This window comes from Lagopus muta, chromosome 4, assembly GCF_023343835.1.
Source record: "Lagopus muta isolate bLagMut1 chromosome 4, bLagMut1 primary, whole genome shotgun sequence".
Classification (NCBI taxonomy): domain Eukaryota; kingdom Metazoa; phylum Chordata; class Aves; order Galliformes; family Phasianidae; genus Lagopus; species Lagopus muta.
In genome coordinates this window covers 48,259,685-48,270,063 of record NC_064436.1, presented here as the reverse complement: position 1 = coordinate 48,270,063, position 10,379 = coordinate 48,259,685, and positions in this window count along the sequence as shown.

The following is a 10,379-nucleotide window of genomic DNA, read 5'->3' as shown; positions in this document are numbered from 1 at the left end:
CAGCCCATGGTGCTGGAAGAAAAGGTTTCATAGATCTGGAAATTCCCATGAGCAAATAAATTTCTGAACTTTTTATTGGGCTTTAGTGAACAATATCCTGATAATAGTTTTTACCAAGTTACTTTAATAATTATTTCTTTCTTTCTTTCTTTTTTTTTTTTTAAGAAACAGCAGCGGATTTTTAACAAGAGGTATAAAAATACAAGGAAATGAAGACAGATGTAAGAAGTGCTCTAGCAACCATTTGTGCTTCTGTAAGTGACCATTCTTTTATGCCATTGCCTCAAAGCTTGCTGAGGACACAGATGAACAAGTCCAAGCAAGTTCTTGACCATGGTTGAGAAATCCTTTGTCTGGAGAACACAGGTGGACAAGGCCATGGGAAACGAGAGAGAGATAAAGGGCAGATTAATGGCCACGAAGCAGTCTTTTGTGTGTACTTATCTCGAGGGAGATAGCCCTCAGTGGGTACTGCACATGACTCTTACCCAAGTGCCCAGGAGTGCCCTAGTGGCAAAAGAAGAAGGATAAAAAAGGGACCTACAACCATGAGATTAGGTTTCTGACAACAGATTCCTCATGAATGGCCGCAAGTTGTATCAGAGGAGGTTTAGATTAGACATAAGGAAGAACTTTTTCTCTCAGAGAGTGGTCAGGCACTGGAATGGCTGCCAGGGAGGTGGTGGAGTTGCTGTCCCTGGCAGTGTTCAAAAGGCGTCTGGATGACGTGCTGCATGATGTGGTTTAGTGCTTGTGGTGGCAATGGTGATGAGGAGACAGTTGGACTAGATGGTCTTATAGGTTGTTTCCAACCTTGTGATTCTATGATTGTATGATTCTATGAAGAAGAAGGGGTTTTTCTGACATGAGAAGCCTCACAACCTGCCTCTCTCTCTCCTGGACTTGCTCTGCGCTCTACCTTCTTGCTGCCTAAGGCCATCCATGCTTCTGCTGCTCTCCCTGGGTTTCTAATTAAAGAAGTAATGTAAGAACTTAAACTTCTCTCTCATTTTCTGGGTTTCTGACAACAGATTCCTCACGACCTGAGACCTGCATGCTAAAGAAAGGTGTCTGCCACCAGATTCCTCACTACGGAATGCCTGCATGCTGACAGACTCTCCTGTGCCTGCTACCTGAGCCCTGCTGCTTCTTCCTGGACTTACCCTGTGGCTTCTTCCTGCACCTTCTTGCTGCCTAACACCGGCCGCACAGTTGCTGCTCTCCCTTTGCACTTTTGCCTCGGAGTATTGGAATGCATGCAACAGGACTGCTGCTAGATCCTGGTGGTGACCATCCCTGCTTTACTCAATTCTTGCTTCTTTCCTATCTTTTCTTCCCCTTCCCTATCACCCTAATTTGTAATAGTCACTGGCCTCCCCTTCCCCATCTCTCTGATTAAGATTTGTAATAAACTGGTTGGATCAACATTTGAACTGTTGTTTCTTAATCTCACAACAGGTATACATATATCAAAGAAACTCTCCTATAAATTGGAGCGAGACAGCTTCATTTGGATTTCCCAGAAAACCAAGGGGTTCCATCTTTTTGTGAGTTATATCTGTTCACTTTTTGCTATATTAATATAGACCAGTAGAGACTAATTCAAAATGTGCAGAAAGGCTTGAGCAAGATTAAATTATCAGCTGGGCACGTGGAGCTTACACAGTCTAGTAGACTGCTAAATTGCTGGCTTTCTTGAGGCCAGCAAGAGTGCAGTCCATGCAACTGCATCCACAGTAGGAAGATTCTCAGGTCACTACTTTTTATCTCTCATAGACACATGCAATGGCTTGGGTTGGAAGGAATCTCAAGAATCATCAATTTCCAGCATCCCAGCTACAGGCAGGGTTTCCAACCACTTGATCAAGTGCAAGACCAGGCTGCCCAGGGGCCCCATCCAACCTGGCCTTGAATACCACCAGGGATGGGGCATCCACAACCTCTCTGGGCAGCCTGTTCCAGCACCTCACCACTCTCTCAGTGAAAAAGTTTCCTCTGACATTTAATCTAAATATTCCCTTCTTTCATTTAAGACCACCGTTCCCTTTTGTCCTATCACTATTGTAAGCTATTGTATCCTATCACTATTGTCAACTGTGTAAAAAGTTGATTTACCTCCCTTTTATTATTCAAACGCTGCAATGAGGTCTCCCTGCAGACTTCTCTTTTCCAAACTGAACTACCCCAGTTCCTTCAGCCTCTCATCATAGGAGAGGTACTCCCACCTACTGATCATCTTTGCAGCCCTTCCTCTGGGCCCTCTCCAACAGCTCTGTATCTTACCTGTGTTGGGACCCCAGACCTGATCACAGTACCCCAGATGGGCCCTCACAAGGACAGAGTAGAGAGGAGCAATCACCTCCCTTGCCCTGCTGTCCACCCCTCTTCTGATGGAGCACAGGATACCATTGGCCTTCCAGGCTGCAAGTGCACTCTACTGGCTGAAGTTAAGTTTTTCATCTACGACACCTAAGTCTTTCTTGTCAGGGCTACTCTCAAAGAATTCTTTTCTCAGTATGTATATGGGATTACCACAACCCAAATGCAAAACCTTGCACGTTGCTTTGTTGAATACCATAAATGAACTCGTAAATACAGGATGCAATTCTGAAATACCCAGTGAAAAATTGATGTACCTGCTTATTTTTGAGAGGAAGCGTATCATAGTACTTCATGTCAGATAAGCTTCAGGTTCAAAAGCAAACATCTGGGTGAGGATGGGAGAGATGACACTGGTATTGTTTCATCATTTCTTTGTGCTTTCATGTTTCACTGAAAATGGGAATCACATGACTCTGCTAATAGCACCTAAACAGTATATTAACTATGAAACAGCTGCTCATTATGCTAATAAGGAAAGAAGTCATGACTTTTTTTTTTAAAAAAAAAAAACATCCTGTAATTTTCTTCTGTTGATAAAAATTTGTACGCAGCAGTGAAAAAACTAGCAAACTGACCATGGGTTCAAGTGTAAAAAAGCATCTTATACCAGTACTAATGCTATGGCTCTCTCCATTTTACACAATTTTCTCTAATTTTTAGAATAGTGTTAATTTTTTTACACTATACATTAGTCATTAGAAAAGTTCTTAGCCATCCCTTTTGTCTAACTCTTTGTTTGAACTTTCAAAGAGACATCCATTCCTTGTATAACAAATATTTGCTGAACACCAAAAATATTATGTACGGCACTAGGGATGCTATGAAAAACTTTTAAGCAAGACTAGTCTGGTGAATTTCTAGTAGCAATTTTTTCCCCATGTACCTGCAAGAATACTATTTTCTCTCAAAAAATCCTCTTGTCAGCCAGCATCATTTAGAAATTTAAACTACCACAACTAAATGAGACCATATATATGTTGCACAACAGAAAAGCTACAAACCATGCATCACACACAGCTAATGAAAACACTCTGAATGTACGTGACAAGTGTCTTATATATCACCTGTTCCTCCATTTAAAATCCTCAGTGAAAAGAAAAATTATCTTTTATCCTAGTACACAACTTGCTAGAACATAACAGTGGAAGTCATATTTATTAAAAATATAATGTTACGCCAAATACTCACGATTAGCGTATCTGTAAATTGTATAACATATAAGGAAAGCAGCTTATCTTCATTCATTTTCTCTGCATCTGTATGTTGTGTTTAGAAGGCTAATAGATGATTTGACCAACTGCATTGCATACAGGACAAATAAAAGCTGTGAGTACTTTTATTTTGTTGGTGGATTTTTTTGTGTTTTTTTTTTTTTTTTTGGATGTTTTCTCTCAGAGATCACAGTGTTTTCTAAGAAAGGTAACTCAAAAAATTGCTAGAGGCATCTTTAATATGCTCTTTGGGTTCACAGATTCAGGAAATGGACACAGGTAAAGTGACACTAAAATCCCAGAAATCTTATAAATTAAAAAATATCCAGTTTCCTTATGTCTACAGTTACTGTACATGCAGAATGCTATCCTTATAGCTAACATAACGTGTATTTTCCTTTTAGAATTAGATATTCAGCTCACAATCTGGCATTTCTAAATGATCAGTATCACAAATGGTGAGATTGCGTAAGTATTTTTTCAGATGAATCAAACCCTTGACTAAGATATTTTAATTGCTATAATTTGAATAACGAATTCCAAGTTTTGAAAATGAGTTGAAGGTAGTATGTGATTAACTACTGCTAATGAAGCTGTTACCTGATTAAGTAACATTTCATGCTTGGAACTGATTATATCTAAATGCAAATTAAATTGATTTGAATTGTCAATTTTTTCCTGGATTAATTTTTTTTTTTTTTTTTTTTTTTCATGTTCAGCATTTAGCATTATGCAATGTACCTTGCTGGTTTTATTGTACTGGTCATTCTCTAAGTTTTAATGTCCAATATGAGCTCAGAAAAATCCTGTTCCAATGAAGTGTAGTCTCTATTCACATAATCAACATTTAAAATTTTATTTACTGAAAAAAATTGCCAAAAAATTTAAACTTAATTTTAGTAAAATGAAAGGTGATCACTTTGCTAACAGTTACTCACAGTACTTCACAAAAACTTTAAGAAGTGCAGCAAAGATCCCAGTGGAGGATGTAAGGTTTTATCCTTTCAGTAAGACCAAATAGATTCAAAAGAGAACACCTTCCTGAAATAGCTAGGGATGTCCGTCAACAACTTCCTTCATGGCAGCATGTTTTTTTCATTCTCAGCTTACCTTAAAATAATGGAGTCATCTGAAATGGTTGTTAACTCAAGTTTTATTTATAACCGTTTCTTTCCAATCTGTGCCAAAAGTCAAAGTAGAAAGGGAGAAGAAAAAGTTTTGAAAAGGAAACATCACACGAAGAATAAAAAAACTGTCCACAAGAGCAAAATTAATTAATTAGCAATGCTAATGACAGTCTACAGTTTTTACCTCCACCATGCAATGAGAACTCCAGTCCCACCACTGCTGAAATAATTTCTCATGCCACTGTATTTTTGTCAGAGGAATGAAACCATTGCACTTTTGTGTGGGCTTTGCAACTGAACAGCCTGTGGGTCTTCTGTGGCTATCACAGCACTCAGAGACTTCACTAACCTTTCTACATCAACCTGATGAAAATCATGAAAGATTACAACAAATAAAGATTTTCAGGAATGAAGGTAATGATACCGGATAGACCTGTATTGTCAATAAAATAACTAGGCATTAAACTGTACAGAAGTTCTGTAGCATGAAGTGAAAATCAAAATGATGAATGTTTTGTCCTATAATAATTTTCAATTAAACGACTGTTAACAGTTTTTTTATGTACCACATGGTAATTTACTGACATTTGAGTTTGACTTTATAGTTTCTGGACTTTCAAGTTGCTTGAAGATAACATGAGCTAGTCATTTTCGTGTGGATCAGAGTCAGTCACGTAAATGGCTAATAAGTGCAAGAACAGGAAAAGATAAATATGTTTGCTTAGATTAGCATTCTATCAACCACTAATTCATGAAAAGAATCAAATTGCTTAATATTTTTTCAAAGCAAGTCCTGTGCACAGAAAGTAAATAAATTTATGAATCCATATTCACAGTATAGAAAGTGTTCCCTGGCCAACTTGATTTAGATGTGCATATCTCTATTCATTGTGGGGGAGCTGGACTAGATGACCTCTAAAAGTCTCTTCCAACTCTAAGGATTCTATGATTTTATAATTCATCTTACCCTCTTTTCAGCTAATTGACTCATTAAGACTTAGAGTGATTCTCTAGCTTGAAACAAGAAGGTTTCATCAGTGTGAAACATACAACTGCATTTTGGAACTGATATGATCCCTGGGTCAAGATCCTCAATTAAATTTGCTCTCTTCTGTATGAAGTGGGTACATTTCTCTGATTTTTGGAAATCTGGTGAAGGATGCTATGATTTAATGACAACAATAAAATTGTAATGCATTCATGGTTCTTCTGTATGGTAAACTCTGGGACCTAAGATAACTTTAAATTCTGTAAACTGAGACCTAGGGTAAGAGTTTAAACTCTGAGTTCTTTTCTCTGTCTTTTCTTTTCATTAATGATTACATTAAAATATAAAATACCTACGTGTGAGTTTACTTATGTGCTTTTAAGCTTAACAGAAGAAAAACTGGTGAACCTCATGGTCCTCTTCACAGTGAGGAGCAGATGAGGTGGTCAAATAGTTTTCACTAACATTAAGGAATATAGGAATAATTTTACACTTTACAGAGATAGTGAAATTTAAATTGTTGACGTTAGCAGGGCCCATTCAGAAACTCAGATAGATTGAGAGAGAAATACGATCCAGCATCTCAGTCATTTTAAACCAGTGTTGAGAAATTCAGCTACACTGGTGTCAGGTAAAATTGAAGTACCTGTCTGAGTATACTTGTGAATTAGGATGGACATAACCAAAGTAATTCAAGATTTACTATGGTAGAACTGAGAGGAAAAGCAGTCCTTTTCTACAGGCAGGAACAGTTAGGTTAATAATTAAAACAAAGCACTTATTAATTTATCATATTTTGTCCTTTTTTTCTGTGCTAGAGTTGTTCATATCTGGGTCGTTATTTTCTCTGATGTATTCATTATTCATTGTATTATTTCTCAGCACATTTAGCTCTGAAGATTGCCTGTTAGAAGTTCATTGTAAGTATTCATTATTCCAAATTTGTGCTGTTCATCCTGGAGAAATGTCACGTAGTATATTTTTGATCATTTGATTAGTTGAATTTAATTCTTAGATTTCCAGTATGAAACATGAAATTGAAACTTGCTTTCCAAGCTTACTATTACCTATTATTTATAAGCTGTTATGTTGATAAATAAATTTGATTCTTATAAGATCCATGATGATCTTGGAAAAAGGGACACAAACGCTTTATGTCTTGAAGTGTCTGATATATTCCTATTAGATTTACTTATTCTTTTTTTTAGGAACTGGTATTTGCAAAACTCATTATAAATTTTTTTCTGCTCTAGCTTCATCTTGAAGTTGCAATTGAAATGCAAACAGCTCTAGGGAAAATCAGTCATCTGTCAGAGATGTCCCACAACAGTTGAGACAACAGTAGCGACTAGAATAATGGCATGTTCTTCATATAACTGGAATATTGCTACAGCACTTTTACCATTTTCTGGATATAATCTATCACTTAAGCTACGTATCTCTGAAGACATTTTATTTACAATATGACAAACTGTGTGCTCATCAAGTTTATTTATAGAGATGTTTTCCCAATTCTAATGTTAATTTGTTGACATCACTTGGAAATTTGTCAGTAACAGGAAATGAAATGTGCTACCCATTTAACTTGGAGTCACGTCTCTCATGCTACCCAACACAGGAGCTTTCTGAAGGTGAAAGAAGCTTGCGTTAGCAAAGGTATGATAAACTATTCTTAAAATTCACATGCTATATTGGATTTAGTTTATTCCAGTTCCTCCTCCATGCTGCAGAGTTTCAATAGGGTTGGGTTGGTGGGCTCTTTCATTTCAAATGATAATTACATGAACCTATCAGCCAGGATCTAGACTGACAGCTGAAATCCAAGACACACTTTCTGCACCATTGGGAAGCAACATCTTGTAGTTTTGAGGAGATTGTCACTCAGTCAATCTCCTAACTTTTCAATGGGGAACTAGCTTCTGATATCACCAAGATATTCACAAAAATTCACACCAAGATGTTCACAAAATTACTGTGTTACAAAACATTATTGAGAGAAAAATTCTAAAAATAAGAAAATAAATCCACAATTTTGACATTAGGATTTTTGATTTCATCATCATAAAATCTCTGAATGTGACCACTTGCAAAATTTGTACTAATCCTTTATGCCTAAAATAGTTCTTGTTGTTGGAACAATATTTATATCTATTTTGGTTTTTCCAGTGAGAAACTCAAGTAGTACACAGGATGCATTGCTGAAACAATGCTGAAACAGCAGAACACACTGATGTCCAAACTGAATACTCCAGTATCTTTTTTCCTGACTTACAGAATGCTCTCTAGGTGTGGGACTTACTAACAAAGTATGAAAAATTGAATTAATTTTGTGATTTTATTGCAATTATCTTTGGGGGTTGATGGTTGTATCTCTTATGACACACAGCTTTTATTAATGTACTTTGGTACTGAATACAGTCTTTGATTTTTGGCATGGTCTAAAGTTTTTTATGGAAAAGGATGTGTAAAACGGCTAATGATTATATTTGTCTGCTATGCAGTGGCATTTTGGAAGCATCTGTTTAATCGTGCTTTTAAGGAGATTAAAAACACAATTGAATCTTTATAAGTCCAGTCGTAGCAAATTTAGGAGAGGAATTCTCTGAAGAAAAAGCAGCAACACTGATAATGCAAGTTCTCAATTGTGTGTGTGTGTATATATAAATATATATATTTTTTTATACAGCTATATATTAGTGTTATTTGTGAATCAGCACAATTCATTATCTGTCATTGCATGTGCTATTACTATACTTATCCACAGAAGCAAAAAAGAGGGAAAAATTCTGCTTTAGTGAAAACTCACTCATTTCCCTGCATTATTATGCTTGTAGATGTTTTCTAGAATATGGGAGAATCTGCCTATATTTTCAAAGTTGCTGAAGTTCCTGGTGGACATATGTACATAATTTTGCACCTGAGTCATCTCACTGCAGCAATTGCATAAACTGTGCATAGGTATTACTTTGGTAATTCTAACTGTAGTTATAAAAGGAAGAAACCAAATCCAGAGTAACAGTAACATTAAGACATTTGGTTTAACATAATCCCCATTTCCCTTAGTCATCTCTTTTATGTACAGTAGCTGTTAGAAGAGAGTAGAACTGTAAAACATTGGTCACCATATACAAATATTTAATATACTGGAGAAAAAATTAATTGTGTTATAAGTATTTTAAATTCCATATAAAATCTATACATTCAACATAAATATATTAACGGGGTATCATAATTATAATTCAACTCATCAAATGGAATTAATTCAGAAGACCAGCATAAATAAGCATAAGTAGTGTTTCAGATTGTATCCAGGAAAATGCTTAATGCTGTGACTTATGAATGTACCTAAAAATATTGAAAAAATGAAGGAACTTAATACACACACAAAAAAATTGATAAGAAAAGAACTTCTTCTTTAGAAGAGATTTGTAGAAAAATAGAAGCTAATGAAGTGGAAGGGTTCTGTTACTTTTCATCATTTTTCCCCTCTGCCCAGTACAAACTTTCTTCCTCATTGAGAGATCGTAATCTTCCTCCTGCCTGTAACCTTCCCCTGTTCTTTTTGTTTTCCCTTTAAACTGGAGTGTCTGCTGTCAGGGACCTCATCCAGGGCATAGTGAATTTCTGTGAGTTGCAGTCACTTTTTGCTACATGTTCCTTCTGGAAGAAGCAGTACCAGGTTTGAAATTGCTGCTGGGACATCTCCACATTTCCTACTGCTGTGACTCAACTGCTGTTGGATTTTAGCAAATGACAGCCACTTTGATAAGACTGTATATTCAGATCTTACTTTCTTCAGCTTTCAAACATTGTTTCTATTTTGTACTTCACTGCCAAGCCTCCCACCCCTCATTTTCTGTGAGTTCTCACATCCTTTATGCGGTTTATGACCCCACACCTCTCTATTGTTTGGGTCTTCCTTTTCTTCTGATTGCCCCTGTGAAGTTCTTCCCTTTCAACACTCATGCCTTTCAACTCTTTCAGCATCCTCTCCTTCACTAGGTGACTTTTTTTTTTTGTCAGTGATGTTAGTTCTTTCATCTCCATCATCTGGTCAACTCCCCGCTCAGGCAAGCTGTCTCAATTCTTATACCTGTAAAGCGTTTTGAAGGAACACAAACAATGATCTTCTCCTCTCCTATTTCATCCACATCCCTGTTCACTGATTTTGCTCAGGAAGCATTTCTTCCTCCTTTCTCTGACCCACTTTACATGCATACATCTCACAGCTCCAACTGTTTCAAGGTCACACAACCACTGGTGCACCATTATAAACTGCTTAGATATTTATGAAGAAGTGCTAGTAAGTATCACCTAATGATCTCTATAGCTGACTAAATATCAGATTTTTTTTTTTTTTTTAAACTATGTAATATATTTCAATGGTAGAGAATAAAACGCAGTTATGGGTAAAACCCTGTTGAGGATCACACCAAAACCCAGATGTTTATTGCAGGACTTGCATCCAAGACATTGATATTGTTTGCTTCAAACTAACTGAGCTTGAAAAGGAATTTTATGTACTACAAAAGAATTCAAACATTTCTCTTTGTAGTCTTATGAAATGGCTTAAGACTGTAATAAAGCCTGGGACGAGAATTGATCAGAAATTGTCTAAAAAGATTTGAAGCAGAAAAAAAAAAAGTCTTATTTTATCCTCTTATTTTAACA